The sequence below is a fragment of the Callorhinus ursinus genome, unplaced genomic scaffold (genome assembly GCF_003265705.2).
Source record: "Callorhinus ursinus isolate GAN/ISIS: 27379988/994484 unplaced genomic scaffold, GSC_fseal_2.0 scaffold24, whole genome shotgun sequence".
Classification (NCBI taxonomy): domain Eukaryota; kingdom Metazoa; phylum Chordata; class Mammalia; order Carnivora; family Otariidae; genus Callorhinus; species Callorhinus ursinus.
The window spans coordinates 9,489,907-9,504,258 of NW_027397086.1; the positions used below are offsets into that span (position 1 = coordinate 9,489,907).

At 56.0% G+C, this 14,352-nt stretch overlaps 1 protein-coding gene across 10 annotated transcripts in view; it reads right to left on the reverse strand.

Moving 5' to 3' along the window:
* DAB2IP (DAB2 interacting protein) overlaps nt 1–14,352 on the reverse strand; it is a 188,712-nt gene that overhangs the window by 83,612 nt on the left and 90,748 nt on the right. The gene's annotated exons all lie outside the window — the stretch shown is intronic.

The following is a 14,352-nucleotide window of genomic DNA, read 5'->3' on the forward strand; positions in this document are numbered from 1 at the left end:
GCCCCCTAAGCCGCTGTTGCCATGGCGACGCCGAGGCGAGCCGCGCCGGCCGCGGCCGAGGCCGCCCGAGCCCCCCGGGCGCGGGGGCGGGGCTGCGAAGGGGCGGGGACCCCCGGGGGGGGGGCCCAGCGCGGCCCCCCACCCCTTCCCTCTAAACGAGGGCACGCCCCCACCCACCTAGAGGAATCCACGCCCCGCACCCCGTCCCGGCTTGACTCTGTGCGGTCCTCCACTCACGAGGTCGGGGAAACTAAGGCTCTGAGAGAAGGCGTGTGATCTGTCCTCTGGGGCCTGCGCCTGGTAGTACCGTGGCCACCCGGCCCCCTAGGCTGGGTGCCATTCCTTCAGCAGGCGACCGACCCTGACCCTCAGGGTGAAGCCCCTTGCCTGGAACCTTGGTACTTCAGCAGGGACAACCACCTCAAGGACAGGGTCCCTAGCACCTAGCTCAGGCAGGGGGCAGAGGCTGAAGTGTTTGCTGCGTATCCCTATTGCCTGCTTCAAGATTTGCAGCCACACCTGCCAGAAGACTGAGCCTTTGCTCGACCGGCTGCCGCAGGAGCCCATTATGACCCATGGTGGGCAGGGGTCCGTTTCTAGGACAAGTATGGCAAACCTCAGCCAGAGCCCCCATTCAGGCCATTTCATTTGTCCCGGCTGCACTCGCAGGACAGAGCTTAATCCACCCCGAACCCTAGGAGCTCCTGGTCCCATGGAAGAGACAGGGAAGAGAGCAGGCAGGTTGAACCAGTGCTCCCTTGTTAGGTGAGGGAAGATTTAGGGACTCAAGGGGCCACAGGCCGGGGTGTCCAGGACTTGCAACTACAGAAGGCTATAGAGGGAGAGGAAAATTCGTGGAAGGTGAGAGTTCCCTGAGGGAGGAATTTGCGAGGGGTTCTGGGGTCTCACCCAGCCTCAATTCCAGGTGGTATAAGGACAGAAGCGAAGGAGATAGTAACTCATTTTGAAGTGACTGTTGTACACGATCTGATCACCACCTTTCATCCATCATACAAAAAAGAATCCAGAGGTGGACACTTGCTGTAGGCCATGCCCTGTGCTGATCTGTCCATCTCTATGGCCCCAGCACCCTAGTCATGATGAGGTGAACCATTAGCTACACACATCATCTCATGTCATCCACACAAACAAGAAAATGACAGAGAAACATTACCCCTTTCAGCAAATGAAGAAACCTCGCTCAGAGAGGTAAGATGACTTGCCCAAGGACACACAGTTTCCAGGCCTACCTAATGCCAGACCTTCTTCCACAGGACCCTCCTCCTCTGCCCACCCTCTGCAGGCTTTCCCTTTTCCTACTTTTCCCCCCTTACTCTTGCTAAGCCCGCTATATGCAGAGCCCTGAGCTCAGTCCTCTGGCGGACACAAGGTCCTTCAGGGTGTGATGGGGGAGTTAACAGGGACCTTCCGCGTTCCTCTCCCTTGGCCTCTCTGATCCAAAACTCTGCACATCCTCTAGGGCCTACGCGAAACACCACCTCGTCCAGGCCTTCCCAGGCAGCGGGGTCCAAATGCCTCTCACTTGGCAGCTCAGTGTTACCCAAGCTACTCTGATCAGCTGTAGTTCAGCAAATATCTCTTCGGTGTTAGGGGCCACAAGAGGGACCCTCCTCCAGAGAGCAATCCCTAATGGAGAGGGACCACATATGGTGGCAGGCCAAGGAACAGTAGGCTCTCTGGGAGACTCGGCATGAAGGCCGGAATCTGCACTTGCGTGTAGGCTCTGGGTGCCCCAACCTTGGCCTTGTGCCGGTTCGGCGGGGAGGGGAGATGCACCTGGCGAACTTGGACGAGTTCATCTCTCACAGGTGTTGTCAAGCAAGTTCCCCAATGGGCTTGTACTTTGTCTTGGTTTTTATTTTCTACACCGAGGAAAATTTCACGATTTTTACATTCTTGTGGTACAAAGAACCACGAGGCATTTTTCACAATTTCTGTAGTCATTATGTAGCTATACTGACAGCTTTATCCTATTTCTGAGTTCTTTTTTTTAAAAAAGCGTTCTTCCTTCTAGGAGGTTGAGTGGGACTGTGCCACTTTCCTCTTCCCCGCCCCTCCCCCTAGGGCTAGACTTCAGGCTCCTGACAAGCTGCCTCCTCCCTGAAGCTTACCATCCCTCACCAAACCAACCATGACCTTGGGGTCTCAGACACTCTGTAACATTCACTAATTCATTCACTCACATTTATCAAGAGCCTACTATGTGCTAGACATAGTAACCAAGACAGCCAGCCGTTAACACTATGAGGGGAGCAGAGTGCAGATTAATAAGAGGACAGGGGGCTCAGATCCGTTGGGAGAGTGATTCTTCAGGGGAAGCGGAAAGTCCCTGTTAACCCCCCCATCACACCCTGAAGGACCTTGTGTCCGCCAGAGGGCCCAGCTCAGCGCTCTGCATATAGCGGGCTTAGCAAATGCTCATCCTCCCAGAAAGCCACAGTTGGAAGGCGCTCAGATCCAGAAGTCTGGATATAAGGGTGAATGAGACCCGGGGAGGGGAAGGGACTTTCCCAAAATCACATAGCAAGGTTAATCAAAGACCCCAGACTCCAGTTCCCTACTCTGCCTGGGCTCACAGTTTGCTCACTGACCTCTTACGTGGGGTGTAGGGCCAAGGGCGGCTTTTCACCCAGCCCTGGCCTGGCCGAAGGGAGAGGGGCCTTTTCTCCTTTCCCTTCATGAGCAGGTCCAGGGACATGATTTCTGGAGGCGGCTACAGCTCCAAACTCAAGAAGCATCTTCAAGTCAGAAAATCTTATTCTAAACCCGAGTCAACCTTAGTGAGAGGCAGTAGGCAAATCATGTCCCTTCTTTCAGGAAAGCAGGGCTCTTGAGGCCCACTTTCTAGGACTGCTGTGGAGTGCAGCTGGTTCTGAGCCCTGGTTTGCCTGTCCCCTGCTCCGTGTTCTCAGCCACTGGCCCACTCCGAGCCTCAGTGTCCCTATCTGTAAAATAGACTAATGATGGTACCTACTTTATAGGGTTGTGGGAAGGATCAAATAAGGCAAGCTATCACCGGTAAAATTGTAAGTATTCAGCCACTACACTCCATAGTTGCAGCTTTATTATTATGACTACTGATGTTGGCGGAGAGCAACCACAGATTTTTGCCCTGAGAAGGGATGTGACCACCACGGGCGGGAGTCTGTCTGGGCTCTCCCAGAAGCCTGAAGTCTGTCTCGCAGCAGGGACAGGCTGGTGTCATGCCTAGTGGATGAATAAACGCGCTTGCAAAATGATCCCAGAGCCATGGAATGTCATCCCGTTTGGTAGTTTTGAACGCTTTTAAACACGCACTTTTTTCTAAAGCAACCTCACAGAGACGCCCAATGTACAAAGTGTGCGAGCCGGGAGTGGCCGGGGCTGCTCAGGGGGAGGCCTCAGCTTTCATTCACTAGAGCAGGGACTGGAAGCTCAGCGAGCAGCCAGTGCACTCCGTGAGGACAGAGCCCGCCAGATGGGGTGTGCAGCCTCTACGGTCCCCTGTGCCCAAGGCTGCTGCCTGCGGGACTGGGGGGGGGGGACAGCTGTGTCGCCTCTGCCCCTCTCTGTGACGGCCGGCTGCCCATTCCAGCTGATCCACACGGCTCCCCTGGGCTTCCATCCGTGCCACCGACCAAAGTGCAGGGCAGTCCCCAGTGGAGGACAGAGAGGCCTGTGGGTCTCTGGAGGGAAGGACCCAAGTTCTCAGCAGCTCCCTTACCCCTTTCCAGCCACTATGCCACCATCCTGACATCTGGCCCTAACCCTGTTCACCCCTTCCTCAGGATGTTCTGAGAAACTTTCTCAAGGGCCTTAGAGAATTCCAGAACATGATTTGTTCATTCACCCATTTCAGTCAATTCCAAGTGATGCTGATGCGGAGAGATGACCGGTTGTGGAGCTCCTGCTCTATGGGGTCACTGCCCATGGCACTCACGGGGCCCCTCCCAAGCCCTAGGAGGGAGGCCCAGGAGGGTCCGGTGCCTGTTATTGGGAATGCAGGGAGGATGCGTGCTGCAGAATACAGACTGTTTGGGGTTTCTCAGAGGCTCAGAGAAGTTAAGCTACTTGCTGAAAGTGGTAAAGCTCTTAGGTGGCCAAGCTGGGGGGCTCTAGCCCCTGGGGTGGGCACGGTGGGGCCCCTCTCCCTATGTGCCGGCACACAGGCCCCAAAGGCCAGACTGGGAACTGAGAGCTCAGCCCCAACCACCCGGGACCACAGGCCAGACCAGAGGAGAGAAAGGGAGTGCCCTCTCTCCCTGACCACAGGTGAGGGCCTGGCCGCTCCGGGCGGGGACACCTTGCCCAGGCCCAGCCTCCCACATGCGTCGTGCACGAGTCACCCAGGCAGCACCTTAGGGGATGACAGGTTTGCATTCCAGCGCCTCTACTTGGGCACCCAGAGGCGGCATGTCACCACTGGTCTCAGAGCCATGTTCAAACCTGAGCGCGAAGCACAGGACACTGTGCCTGGCACATAGTACGCGCTCTGTCCCCAAGGGTGACTCCCTTCCCCCAACTCCATCATCTGTTTGGTGCTGCATCCGCCATCCCGTCTCCATCGCCTTCTCCCCTTCCAACACCCAGACCAGTGAGCAGGCCTCACCTGCCTTTGACTCCCACTGAGACCTTGCTCAGGTTGGAGGCAGAACCCAGTGGGCTCTCCCTCGGCCCAGGCCCCACCGCTCCTCCAGTGGCTGTCTCTAAGGCCTGCACCCAAGGAAGGAAGCTGTTTTAACAGCTGTGTCTCTCAGGATCTTTCTGCAACTTTGCACGAATGCCAAAATCACACCTAAAAACACAAGAAAGGAAGGGGAAGACCCCATCTAGATGGTCCCACCTCTCTCAACCCCAGGACAGGAGGTTGGCTGGGCACACTGGCTGGCAGGCAGTCCTGACACCTCAGCAGGCTCAGGCTCTGGGAAGAGGTCCTGCTGACAGAGTCCCTGCTTCCAGGGAGAGCTGAGAGGGCCCAGATCGGGCAGCCAGGCCAAAGCCCACATGGTACAGACAAGGCACCTGAGGCCCAGGGGGGCAGGGCGCTTGCCCAGAGTCACTGAGCGAAGCAGTAGCAGAAGCACGGCAGAACCTAGGTGCCCCATCTCCTCACCCAGTGCTCTCTGCAGCACCCCCAGCCTTCAAGAACCTCCCAGGCTCCCCACATTTCCTCCTTCCAGGCCTCAGTCTTCCCTTCTGTATCATAAGGGCTGGGTTGGGTGATCACCAAGCTCCATTCCAGCACCGATACCTGGTGATTCTAAAGAGCTGAAGCTATGGGGCGCCTGGGTGGCTCAGTCGGTTAAGCGTCTGCCTTCAGCTCAGGTCATGAGCCCGGGGTCCTAAAATGCAGCCTCCCGCCCTGCTCAGTGGGGCGGGCTCCCTCCCTGCTCAGTGGGGAGGCTGCTTCTCCCTCTCTCCTGCCCCTGCTCATGTTCTCTCTCTCTCTTTCAAATAAATAAATAAAATCATAAATAAAATAAAAGTTAATTAATTAATTAATTAAAAAGCTGAAGCTAGAGCAGCTGCCTTCCACAGCTGGGCTCTCCCAGGCCTGGCACTAACAGTACCAGCAACTTCTCTGGCTTTGCCCAAGTCCTTCAGACGACGGTTCCTCCTGCCCTCCTTCCTTCCCTGTTCCTGGGACTCTGCCCTCAGCAAGCTGCCGGGCTTCCCTGGCCTCCTCCCCTGGGAGGTATGGACCCCTCAAAGAGGGTCCCAGCTGGAGAATGACTCACTAACGGTGGAAGGTCAGACATCGTGACAGGGGTGAGAGGGGAGGCATTTTAAGCCAGGATTAAGTCGGTGCCTTCCTGGTAGCCACCTACTTGAAGGCCACTCTATGCCCACATAACCCTCCGCAATTGCCTGCTCTTTTGAACATAAGACTTCCACACTCCAGCTTACCAGGAAAAGGCAGCCGGACTACTTGGGTCACACAAAAAAGAACCAATTCACGAGCCATGAGAACCAGCAGGGGGCTGAACCTTGGCACATAAGGGTCACTCTTGCATTAAACATTCATTGGTTAACCACACTTAAACACATTCCCATGGAGAAATGCACACAGCCAGAAACGCACACAAATTCAAGGACATGCATGCATACAAAGACACAGAAGGGGGGGTGTGCCCACAAAAAAATGCATGGGTAAACATACAAGTCTCTTCACCACCACCACACACAGATACACACACATAAACATACGAGCACATTGACGATCACACACACAGGCGTGAAACATGCAAATATACACTAAAAAAAGCTCACAAATACACATACATGCTCAGCTGTCACCAGGCACACACAGAACGACACACAGGCCAAACACCAGCCCGCGTGTGTTCACGTTCACAACCACAGCAGGAAGGGAAAGTGGCCCAGAGAGCCCCGTTCAAAGAGCTAGGAGCCCAAATCTCAGATCCAAGGGGAGAAAAAGCTGTTGCTACCATAGGTCCTCTGATCTGCATGCAGGACCTTACTTTGTACCAGAATCTCAGGACATCCTATTTGCTTCTCTCACACCCTGAAAACTGGCCTTCCCAGCTCCCTGAACATGTGGTTTTTTGGGAGTCTTGCAGCCTGGCAATTGTTCTTCAGGGCCCCACCCCAATCCAGAGCTGGAGACCCCTGCCCCAAACATTTCTCCTTCTGCCATCATCATACCTGAAACTCTACCTAGGTCCCAGGATTACCTCAATCTCTAGGAATGTGCAGGTAAAATGCAAATACCTTTCATCCCCTCCTCCCCCAAGACGCATGGTAGAAAAGGGTTCCACCACTTAGTGGCCATGGGCCCAAGGCCAGTGACCTAACCATCAAGTCTGTTTCAATTTCTGTAGGAGGAAGACAACAGTAGCCACCTCAAGGTTGTTGTAACAAGTCAATGAGATCATGCATGTAGAGAACTTAGCCCATTTCCCCGCACTCGGTAAATGTTAGCTACTATCATCATCATGGTCATTGTCATGGTTTTTATTGCTTGGACTTTGACCACCAGGAGCCAGCCCTGCCCTTAGCCAGAAGGAAACAGGGCAGGAGTTTACCAAAGCAAACTGTGGGACCCAAATCCCCTTTGATGGGGAAGACAGCTGGTCAAGGCTCATTCAGGGTGTATTCCTTGAGTCTCCCCATGTGCTGAGTCCTGGAAGGGATTTTCTGCCCTCAAAGATCCCATAGTCCAGCTGGAGAGGTGGTGCTGGCCCTTCCTAGACACTCCCAGGAGCCTCTTTGCTGCTTTGCTATCTCCAGTCTTGCCTCCCTTTCCTTGTCCACTCTCCATGGGCATCCAGAGGGGTCCTTGATAAAGCAGATCAGATCCTGCCCTGACCAGCTCTACCCCCTTCCACAGCTCCCGGGGCTTGGGGATAGAAGCCTAGATCCTTGGTAAGGCCCCTAAGGCCTCTCATGATTCATCCCCTGGGCTCCAACCCCCTTGTCTTCAGTGGGACTTTTGGAATTACCACCCCCTCCTGCCACAGGACCTTGGCACAGGCTGTTCCCACAGCTTGGAAAAGAGGCCTCCTTTGCCCAGGGGATCCTGCACACCCTTCAGTCTCTCCTCATAGTCTCTCCTCAGGGGCTTATCAGATGCCCTGGGATTAGGCCAGGTCACTCTGCAGACTTATCACAGTTGTAATGATATATGTGTTTATTTCATGCCTCCCTCCCTCATAGGATTGTGGGGGCCATAGTGGCCTGGGTTCCCAGTGCAGGATGCCTGGCAGGTATTCCTAAATACTTCCTGAATTAATTAACAAATATTTATGATATGAAAGAAAAAGGAGAAAGTCGAGAATATGCTCCGGGAGGTTTTTTAAGGGAGTCCACTTGTAGTCAATCTGGGTGGGCTTGCTGGAGGAGGCAGCTTTTGAGAGTCTAATAGAAACATTGCAAGTGAGGCAGTGGGGGGCCTTGCTAAGATTATCTGGGGTAGGGAAGCCACATATGAGAATTCCAGGCAGAATCACTGCACAGGCAACAGTGCAGAGGCAGGAAAGCCGTAAGTCTGGCTGCCTCGGAGCCCCATGGAGTGATTACAGGTCCCTCTGACCTCCAGTTACACACCACCACCTGAGCCCAGGCTGATAACATGGGGCATAACCCCCCCCACACACACACACACACAGTGCAGAGGACACCCAGGTCAAGGGGTCCCCTAAGGAAGTCTGAGAGGAAGGACGAAGGGGGCATCCAGTTGGGAAGAGGGTAAGCATGTGCAGGCAGGAGGAGGGAATAGGGACAAGAGAGGGCCTCCTGACATGTAACAGTGGCCAAGACCGAGCGGCATCAGTGAACAGAAATCAGACCCACATTTCTGAGGTCTCAGGAAGCGATGTGATAACCCAGAGCAGCCTGGGAGTGACTCACTGCCCCATAAATCCTCCGGCTAGCCGACACTTGCCTTAGCATAATCAGCCTGTCCCAGAGGTCTGGACAGCTCCACACACTTCATCAGCTCTTTAAGCCCCGGCCAGCTCTGACCTCGGGGTGGGGAGTCTGGCACCGAGGGCCGCCTGGCTGCAGGGAGGCTGAGTCTGTCAGGGAGCCTCACGCCTGCAGCAGGATCTCCACTTGCTCCCTCTGCCTCCCTCCAGGCCCTGCCTGAGGTCCCAGCACCAGGCCAGTCTTCCTGGGGTGACTCGCGGACATCGGTGCTTAGGCCCTGGGTCCTATGCTCCGTACGCTCGCTCCGCATGAGTGAACACTCTCAGCAGAGGCCGCCTGGCAGAGTGGCAAGAAAACCATGTTCAGAGTCAAGAATGTGAGTCCAAAACCCAGCACTGCTATTAATAATAATGAGGACTGTTCCAATATGCTAATAGGAGTAAACCAGATATACTTATTCAGCCCTGTCTAAGCTTCAGGCGCTGTATTAGAGATTTACAGGACTTACCTCACAAGCTGACGTGCAGGAGAGAATGGAGGCTCAGAGAGGTCAAGCAACTTTCACAGGGTCACACAGCTAGGACGTGGCAGAGCTGGGGTCAATCCAGAGAGTCTCTGCCAGAGCCTAAGCTCTTCCATAATCCCATTACCACCCTGTGAGGCTCTAAGCAGGCATCTTAGCCTCTCTGTGACTCACTTTCCCCATCTGTACAACGAGGGGATTGGTCTAGCTGAGGTCTAAATCCTTCCCAGTGTGGGCATGCCATCTTTCCCCTCCCTGGTGACCCATGTGCAGGGGACAACAAATGGGAGGGATCTTCTGGACAGCAGAGCCTTCAGGAAGGAAGGGGGAAGGGTGTTAATGGTGGAGACTCCCGCTCTGTGCTGGGAAGTGAGACCCTCCCCGCCCAGCCCCCAAGCGCCCAGCTGGCCTGGAGCAGCCCCTGAGCGGCAAGGCAGGGAAAAGGTGCTATTCTGTTTCTCCCTGTACCATGAGCCACCAAGGAGCAACAGGACTCCAGGGGCCCCCAGCCCCAGGGACAAGTAAATGTTATAGTGGGAGGGAGAGGTGAGAGGCGGGTGGCAGCCCCATAAATCCACCTGAGTGAGCAACGCTTTTAAAAGGCCTTTTCGCTACAGGATACAAAACGCACCGTTTTGGGAGAGGATTTTATAGGCTATTTCTCCTCTTGGGTGATTTACCATCTGCAGGCCTGGCTCACCTGGGAGTCCTGCCCCTGAGGGATCATGGGAACCCATGGGGTGGAGTCAAGGTCAATTTCACAAGGGCCGGTGTCCTTGCCAGGGCTCTGTGGTGGTCTGGGTGACTTGTCCTGACCTCTCCTCCCAAGACGGGTGGCGCTTGGCCCCAGAGACACCAAGTGGGGCTCTCAAGAAGCCAGAAGACCTCTGCTCCCCTCCCCTCCCCACCCAGCACTCACTCACCGAATTCACTCTCTGCCTCTGTCTCTTTCATCCACCTTCACTGCACAAGCCCATCCAGGTGCCCACCACAAATGAGGCCCCGTCTCAATGCCCAGGGTTCAGATAAATCAGAAACAGTCGCTGCCCTTGAGAAAGTCACCGTCTGGTAGATGGTTAAGTCACAGTCTGTGGCCTAGGGGAGGGGATGCCTGCTGGAGTGAGGGGAGCGTGGAGGAGGGAAGAAGCTCTCAAGACAGCGAAATGGGGAACACAGGACCAGCCTACAGGAAGGAGGGCCCTGAGGCTGGGACAGGCCTGGGGGCACTGGCGGCAGGGGCTGGATAACCGCCCCCCCCCCAACCATCTAAGATGCTGGAGCCAGGGCAGTAACAATCATGGCTTGTTTTAGGCATTCTTTAAGCAACTCCACAGGAAAAGTAACTCATCCCAATGCAGGGCCTTGTATCAGAAACAGATGTCATGCTGCCACCTCCAAAGAGGGCCTCCTGGCTTTGGAAACAATTCCCACCCGAAGACTCAGAGATGATTATGTCTGTAATCCAACCCAAATGCCACTTGATGTGGCAGAGGCAATTGCTTCATTTTCCTACCATGAGGGGGTGGGGAAATGAAGGCATCTGAGCCCTGCCCCCCACATCCACTCTCCTGCCCCCCCACCCAGAAGAGAGCCTGCAGGGGCCACGGGATGGGGTGGGATGAGGGGAGCAGTTCCCTTCCGAGCCAGGAGTGTCTGCCCTGCACAGACACCTCTTGACCCTCGGGGGCCACGCTGGCTGGAGGCAGGGCCAAGACCAGATGAAGCAGGGAGACGGGGAGGCCCAGGTTCCGATGCCAGCTCTATCCCCAGTTGGCTCTGTGACCTGGGACAGTGCACCTCCCCTCTCTGGGTCTCAGTGTTCTCTTCTACAAAATGGAGAGAATAGCAGCATGGTGGGCAGAGCCCGGGCTGGTGCTGTGGGCCGGGCTCTGCAAGAACTTCAACACTGTACAAATGGCCAGGGGCTGGCAGAGCCGGGATGTGAACCCACGTCAGTGGGACTTGCAGCCCAGGCTCTGACCACCACCCCACCTCTACCAGAAGACCAGCCTTGCTCCCTTCCAAAGTCCTAGTGAGGATGGAACAAGACACCTTGCAAACCGTCAGAGAATGGTCATGATGGAGTGTCTACTCAGGGTGGCTGGCCTCAGCCTGTGCCTCTCCTCCTGCTGGGAGGCTGCGTTGGCCCCAGGCCTTGCCCCACTCCAATGTCCCTAATTAGGGTCCTCTTTCCTGGGTCCCCCAGCTCTCTGGCCAACCCGGGTCCAGTCAGCTCAGCCACCAGTGGCAGGCCCAGCTGTCCGTAGGCGCTCCTTGATTTGAGTTCTCCCCTCCACCCAGTGATGAGCTTCGCGGCTAGTAGTTTAGCTCAGCTGGGGCCCTGTGGCCCTGGGGGGCACACAAACCCCTGGGACTTCCAACTCTCCTCTGGGAGTGGCTGTCCAGGCGGCCGCTCGCTGCCCTCTGCTGCCCCCAACTGGTGGGAGACGGCCCTGTGCAGACACCTGCGGCTCCCTCCATCTGTACTCACCACCTGGGAACTCGGTCTCTCGCCCCTTAGGAATCACTTTACCCACCTCCACCTCCTGGTGCCAGGGCTGAGGCCTGGAAGCTCTGTCAAAGGCAATGTCGCTTGGGGCAGCAGATGATGGCTGAGGAGGGAGGTGTCTGATTACCTGAGGGTTTGGGGGAAGGTGTCGGGTAGGAGTGAACCCCATCCACCAGAATGGGGGACAGGGTGTGAACGTTGGCTGAATAGCTCCCCTGTGCCAGGCACTGGGCCCTCACAGCCACTCCGTGAGTAAGGGGCTCCTGTGCCCATTTACAGATGGGGAAAGAGAGGCTAAGGCTCAGGCAATGATAGCATCCATTTATTAATGGGGCCGGCAGCCTCCGAACACTACCAAATACCATAGCCCGTCCGCAGTCCCAGGCCTGACCTCAGGTTCAGGAGGTTCCAAAGAGCCCCTCGTCCCACCCACATCCCTGACCCGAAGAGCGTCCTGGTCCACCCTGGCTGCCGCGGTCAGCTCCTGCACCTGGGCTGTCTGTGACAATGTCCCCATCTCTTGCATTCCCACTGCAGGAAAGGAGCCTCTCCCTGCAGAAGGTGAGCACACACACCAAAATGATAGTAATTTTCCTTTTGGGTTTGAACAGTTTAATAACAATTAGGCTCCAAGAAATGGCAGGGGTGGAGGAAGGCTCTCTCCACCACCCTCTCTTCTGGGGAACATTGTCAGACACCGGGCTGGGAGACTCCAGCTCACAGGGCTCGACTGAGCCAGGTATTGTGAGGAGGGGCTTGGGGCGCCCATCTGTGGGACCCCGATCCAGGGTCTAGCACCACTGCCTTGTCACAGTCAACCATGGCTGCAATGGCTTGACCTCCCCACACCGGCTTGGGGGCCACAGACCTAGACGTGTCCCGCGTGAATGCACATCTGAGGTGGGCCAAGGGCAGCCCGGAGCGGGGGAGTGAGCCCCGACAGGAATTCCAGGCAAGCCTCCCCTCTCTGGGCCTTCACTGTGCCACGTGGGCAGTGACAGTGTTGGCTCATCTGATCTGTGAGACGGACCAGCTTTTCTGTCCACGACCCCAGTGCCTAACCAGAGCGGCCCAAGCTGAGAAGGGACACTAGTGCGACAGGCAGCCCAGGAGGGGGCAGCGTGCTGATGAGTGGGCAGGAGCCACAGATGCCCTTTCCCTTCAGCCTCTCCTCCCAGGAAACTGAATGGAGGCGGGGAGAAGGTCTCGACTGCAGGGAAGAGAGGGCCGGAGCGAGCCAAGCGTGAGGAGCCCTGAATCGGGGGAACAGAGAGACCTAGGCTCAATTCCAGGCTCTGTCCCAGACATGCTGTGTGACGTGGGGAAAGGACCCTCCCCTCTCTGAGCTTCAGTCCTTCCTGTGTCCAGGGAAGGCTTCATGATCACTTCCAACAGCCCTCAAGGGTGGTGTGGAGGCAGGACAAGTAGACAGCTGAAATCTGGGGAAGGTGCAGAGAGAGAAGCTGCTGGAGCGGGAAGAGGGGCAAGTAGCTGGGGAATCCTGAAGTCCACATCCCAGAGATCTGCTGGCTCTACTCTCACCCAGCATTTTTGGCGGCTCCTGGGTCCCACAGGGGAAAATCCAGAGCCTTCACCCACTCACTTTCCTCTGCAGCCAGCCCCCACTTCATGCCTCCAACTCACCCAATACTAACCCCACGGGGCCACTGGCTTGTTCCGAACGGCTTCTGTCGCCCCCAATTGGAATACTCTTTTCCCTTTATTCCTGACAAACTCCTACACATCCCTCAAAACTCAGCCCCTCTGAGCCTCCTCTAGGAATTCTTCCCTGCCCTTCCTAGCCAACGGGGACTGCCCCTTGTTCTGGGTGCCCACAGCACCCCAGCCATGCCTTCATCACAGCTCCAGGACCAGCGAGGGTGCGCACAAATAAGCATCCAGTAAAAGCAGGTGATTGAAAGGAACTAAGACCCCCTTCTAGAAGCATCGGCAATCAACCCGGTACTGAGTTTATCTGCAGCTTCCGCCAACCCCCTGGGCCTTCCCCTCCCTGACACTTCTCCTTCTCCATCTTGCAAAAAATAGCCCTGAGACCTAATTTCAGCTAAACCTTCAAACACGATTCTCCACTTTCAACTTCCCGAGGAGGAATCAATTGGCTGTCAAGTTTCCCAGAGCCTCTGCCACCTCCCACACCCCAGGCCTGCCAGCTCTCCTCAAGGTCGATGGGAGGGGGTGGGGGCAGAGGAGGGAGAGGGGAAGGACCCAGCCTACACCAGGGGCGGTTGGGTCTGGGGAAGGTGGTGGGCTGAGGGGACCTGTGGGGAGGGCAGGAGGAGTCATCACTGCCTTCCCCCAAATCAAACCATGAATTCCCAACATGGAGTGGCAGGTGACAGGGGGCAGCATGCTGCTGTGCTAAGGGTTCCTGGGCTTTGGGAAGGGAGATGGGCCCACGCAGGACCTCTGGACCCAGCCTGACAGTCTGTGCAGACACGGGGCCCCTAGCTTGCTGCCTGCCTGCCCTCTCTGTCCCTCTCTCCCTTCCAGGATTCCCTATTGATACAGAGAAGACAGATCTGGGTTTGAGTCTCGGCCTCATCATCTCTTTGGAGCCTGAGAGCTGAAGGCCAGAGATGGTCATCTGGTCATCTGGTCACCTGCTTCCAGTTTCCTTCCCCATCCTACCCTCATCCGGGGTCCTCCACAACTCTCAGGGCACACACCAGCCTGCTAGCACCATGTGGTCCTAGTGGCGCACTCCCAGCTGGATGGTGAGCTCGCACAAGTCCAGCCCCTCCCAGGCTCTGGTCTTCACGGAAGAGGTAAAGAGGTAAGTCCTAGACAATACAACATGTTGCTTCTTCACTAAACTACATGGTTGCAAAGGGGTACTTCCGTAAGAGTTGGTGACATCCTGTCACCCAAGTTTCAGGTGGCAGCGAAGACACCAGTTATTCAAGTATATCCT